Source organism: Sturnira hondurensis, unplaced genomic scaffold, assembly GCF_014824575.4.
Source record: "Sturnira hondurensis isolate 20B ecotype Veracruz unplaced genomic scaffold, ASM1482457v3 Scaffold0004257, whole genome shotgun sequence".
In the NCBI taxonomy this organism is placed as follows: Eukaryota; Metazoa; Chordata; class Mammalia; order Chiroptera; family Phyllostomidae; genus Sturnira; species Sturnira hondurensis.
Genome location: NW_028076888.1, coordinates 3,191,913 through 3,196,553, shown reverse-complemented (window position 1 = coordinate 3,196,553; position 4,641 = coordinate 3,191,913). Strand labels below are relative to the sequence as shown.

Sequence of the window (4,641 nt, the reverse complement as noted above, 5' to 3'; positions counted from 1 at the left end):
TGAAGGCATACGGGGTGAATCTAGAGCACGGAGGCCCCTCTGAAGGAAGAGCGGTCCAGCTCGATGGACCCGGGAGAGTGTCCCGTGAAGAGGGAAAAATGAAATGAATGGGAACAGTGGACGCCGAGGGCCCTGCGGGGAGGAGGACCAAGGCTCGAAGCTCGCCGGGGTGCGATGCACGAGACACCGGATTGTGGTGAGGCTGCCCAGCGGCCCAAGGTCCGCCTGAGCCTCAGGTCTGCCGTTTCCTCTTACGTCGCCTAAGCTGGCTTCAGCCTCTTGCCTCGCTGAGCGCCTAGAACATCCGTAGCCTGAAACATCTGTTGAACGGCACGCTTTCAAGTGAGATTTTGTGCGGAAGCCTCCAAATAGCAGATGTGGGTGGAGCCGTCCAGGCAGCAGGTTGGAACCCACACCTTTCCTGCCACTTCTTGGGTCCATTGAAGGCCCCTCGGGGACCTTGGTGAACCCCAAAGATTCCAGGAGCTCTGGTTAGAAGCCCCCTGCCCATGTCATGCATGGTGTCAGGGAGCCCGACTCTGCCTCCGCTGGTCCGCATCTGTGTGCGAGCCTTATTGTCACAGGCAGACTGTCACCCCCTTCCTGGTGGGGAGATGTCCTCTCTGACGTCCCCTGACAGGGCCCTGCAGCGTGGAGTGTTCTGGAGAGGACCAGGGGCACCTAGAGTTACCCTCCTAGTAAACGCCAGGCGTCAGCTGCCCGACCCTGTCCCGTCCCACTTCTGTGTGTCTGGGACTTCGCTGCAGAGCAAGTTTGAAAACAAATGCAGATTCCACAGTAGAGATGGGGTGCTTAGGAATCTGCCAGTTTGACGAGCGCCCCAGGCGACCTGCACGCAAGGCGTCTGGGGAGCCGTCTTTACACAGCTCTGTCTTGGAAGGACACGCAAGTCGCCTGTCATGTGGAATGGTCCGAGCCAACCCCCACTTCATGACCACTAATTAGGGTCGTGTTATTTGGTGAGTTGTATTCCAAAAGCAAGAAAGATTCAGTGCGATTCAAGGGTCAAGGTAGGAAGATGACTTTTCAATTAAAAATCATCTGTGATGGTGTTGGAACTACTGGCTTGTTTGACGAGCCTGTGGAAAAGTGCACATTAATGCCATTACCCGAGGGACAGCTAAACTTAGCACGAGGTGACGTTCTCCATGATGGGCTCCCACCCCCACCCCCCAACCCCACCCATGAAGTACCATGGTGAGGGCTCCAGTGCCCGTCTCTGTGATAGGGGCTGCGGAGCTCTCTGTCGACAGCCCTGATTTGTGTGGCAAAGAGAAATCCTCTCCACGGGCACGAAAGGTCGGGCATGTTCTGCTCTCCTCTTGCTTCGCACACTCGTTTGTCAATTCCTGGTCACGTTGTCTGGGCTCAGACGGATTCTCAGGCAGGAACCCCATCCCATGAAATCAAGAACCTCCCATGCCCAAGTCAGCATCTGGCACTTAGTAGGAGCTCAAGGAGCGTTTGTGGGTGACTGATTTAGTCATCCTCAGAACCAGCTACATCATCGGCATGGCCCAGTGTGCAAGGTGAAACTGCAGGTTCCGACGTTATTAAAAATTTCCAAACATTATTCAGACCTTCGAGACGGCCTCAGCAGAGCCTGCAGCCAAGCTCGGGGCTCTCCCACGGGTGGGGACAGTGGGTCCGCACAGATCACACATTCGTGAAGCTGGCCCGGGTCATCATTGTCTTCCTTTCCCAGCCACCGATGACCAGACCTGGGTGTCTTCTCTCAGTGGCCACAGTGCAAGCCATGTCCTTCGGGACCCTCGACCTGGCCCCACGCACACGCCCTGCCCCCGCTCTCTCCAGTCACCGCAACTTCTTCCTGGCCGCTGGGCAGAGCCCTGTCTGTGGGAGAGAGGCCGTTCAAAAGCAGGAGGGATTTCCTGTTGGCCCGCCCTTCCAGTGAACACACGGGCCTCTGCGCTGCCCCTGCGTGGCCTGCGGCTCCCCGGGGCCCCCCCGCACAGATAAAGGCAGGGCCGCAGGTCTACGAGTCCAACTGCATAAAAGCCGTCCGTGGCCTCAGAGGCAGAGGGTGGCTCAGACCGCCTTCCTCTCGCCTGCTGTGGGCTCACCCACGGCCCCACCGCCCCGGCCCCCCGCCGCCCAGCATCCGCTAAGCCCCTGGGTCGTGGCGGCCTGTCTCCTTCCCAGCGCCCCTGGGGGACCGAGCACTCTGGGATGACAGGGGCCAGGCCTGAGAGCCCCCAGGGACTTGAACAGACCCTGGCACGTTTTCAGCGCTTCATCAGTGTTTGTTTAAATGACTGAAAGGAAATTAATAAATTAGGCCCAGATGGCAAAGTTGGCTTCTTCTGGCTCGTGATGGGCTTTTTCAAACCATCTTCTGGATTCTCTTCCATGAGAGCCCTAAAAGTTTATTTTAAAAAGCAAAACACTGAAGCCATGTTGAACCCCTGTTAGCGTCTTCTGGAACCTTCCTTCCCACTACATGTGGTCCTGGGTGCAACAGCAGCAGCCTCACCTGGGAGCTTGTTAGAAATGCAAATTTGCAAACTCTCAGGCCCCTCCCCAACCCCACTTGAGTCAGACACTCTGACCCCCCCCCCCCCCCGCAGTCTGCGTTTGAACCAGGCTCCAGGTTATTCAAACAGCCCTCCCCTGACAGGACTAGGCGGTGCCCCGAGGAACACAGTTTGGGAAACAGGACTCACGGAATTCTCTCCCAGGTGCACTTGAATTTAAACACAAATTAACTGTTTGCAGCAGCAGCTTGACAATCTCAAAGAATTAAATTTTATTGTGGAGTCTTACCTAGTAAGTCAAAATCCCGTAAGGCTGGTTCTTGATAAAGACATTTATTTGACTCAGCCAGGAGGACCCTTGGGTGAGAATAAGAAAAAATGTGAATGCTCATATTAAGTGTCTTCGGGTTTTTTTTAAAGGGCTGTTTGTGGATATAAAGCTAGAAGGTGAATTAGGAGGAGAGAGACATATACAGTGAAGGAAATACTGACATGTGACCCAAAAGCTCTCCCAGAGGGGCGACCTTGTACAAGCCAGACTCTGTGAGCCTTAATTTCTTCACCTAAACACATGGAGATGCACTCAGGGCTGCCACGTAAGGTCGGGCAGGCTGGCCCTGCACAGGAGGACCCAGCCGAGCAGCAGGCTCTGCCCCCTCCCAGAGGCAGGGGCACCTCTCTGTAACGCACTCAGAGACACGCCTCCGGCCGACTGAGTCTTGGTGACTCCTGGCCCTGCCTGCCTCGTCAAGTTGTGAGGATCCAAGAGACAGCCAGAGAGAAGCAATTTCACAACTACAAGCGGTGGTATGAATACGAGATAGGGCTTTATTTTGGTCGTTGCTGCAGCAACATGCTTATATTTTGACATTTCATTCAGCCAAGCCGACCAAAGGCCTGATATGCTCACGGAACACAAATCACTCCCATCCACGGAAGCTCACGCAGCCGGCACATGAGAGACCAGCGAGACCTTTGCGTCTCAGGACTCTGTGCTCCCTACGCCCACAAAGGAGCTGTCCCTTCACGCGGTAGTCGCAAAGGCCTGGCAGAGACCTGTAACAGCCTCTACGATGCTGTAGCTAAACCTTCGCTACCAGCTGGGCCAGGGCTCAGTGGTAGACCCTCCTCGGGGGCTCTGCTGGGTTGGGCTGAGCTGGCCTGGGGTTGGGGAGGGACCCACACGGAACCCCGATGCTCTTCAATCAGGCAGTGGACTCTTGGAGGGGAGCCAGGCCTGGGCTTCGTCAGTCTCATGCTGAAGAGGGGAGAAGACCCTTTCTGACCTTTGCATTGGGGACGCAAATGAAATTCTTGTGTGAACACAGCAAAACTCCCCATCGACCTGACTCCTTAAGTACCAGCGCATAAAATCGAGCACCAAAAGTACTTTTTTCAAGGCAAACTGTCCCTGCTCATCGCCACCTTGTGGCGGCTCAGCACTATAGCAGCAGCTGAGGTGAGCTGACACCCACCTCTGGGGCACTTTGGACATTTGTAGAATTCTCCTTCCTTGGGACCAACCCCTTTGTTTTCTTTTCCTCCATCTCCCATTGGAGAGACAATTAGTGCATCTTACTGGGGTATCTGAGTAATCAGGATGAACTTGGCCCACCAGCCAGGTGTCTCTCCAGTCCCCATTTCTCTTTCCATCTACCCCGCTCCCTTGACACAGAACCTTGTAAGGTTCCTTGCAACCCAGAAATGTCCTGGCTTTCCCAAAGGGGACCTGGGCTTCCCAGGGAGTGTGTTACAAAATAGGCCTCATTTTGTATTGTTTGTTTTGCAAATCAAAAACTTCATCTCTGGCCCCTCCCCCACCGGGCTCCCCGGGGAATTTCTGCACAGCGAGATAAGGTGGCTGGGTGCTGGAGGGCTGCTGGGTCTTTAAACGCGGCTTAATTAAGTTCCAGCCAACAGGCGACATCTGCAGCCAATGGGCTCTTGGGAGATAAGACACAAGACACATCCAGAGATGAAGGGCAGAGCTTTGAAAACACAGTGAAATAAATCAGGGGCAGCACAGCCCATTTGCAAATGCAAATCCTCCTGCCAGGAGCCCTACCCTCCGCTGAGGGAGTCGAGAAGCCTGGTCCTGGGATGGGAGGCTGCTGGCCCTTCTGCC

The 4,641-nt window shown here is 55.1% G+C and overlaps 1 non-coding gene across 1 annotated transcript; it reads right to left on the bottom strand.

Moving 5' to 3' along the window:
- Positions 1–1,724: 1,724 nt before the first annotated feature.
- Positions 1,725–2,060, bottom strand: LOC118986399 (small nucleolar RNA U85). Its single transcript, XR_005066368.1, has one exon. It is a non-coding gene; the product is annotated as a small nucleolar RNA U85 (small nucleolar RNA).
- Between the last annotated feature and the right edge of the window lie 2,581 nt (positions 2,061–4,641).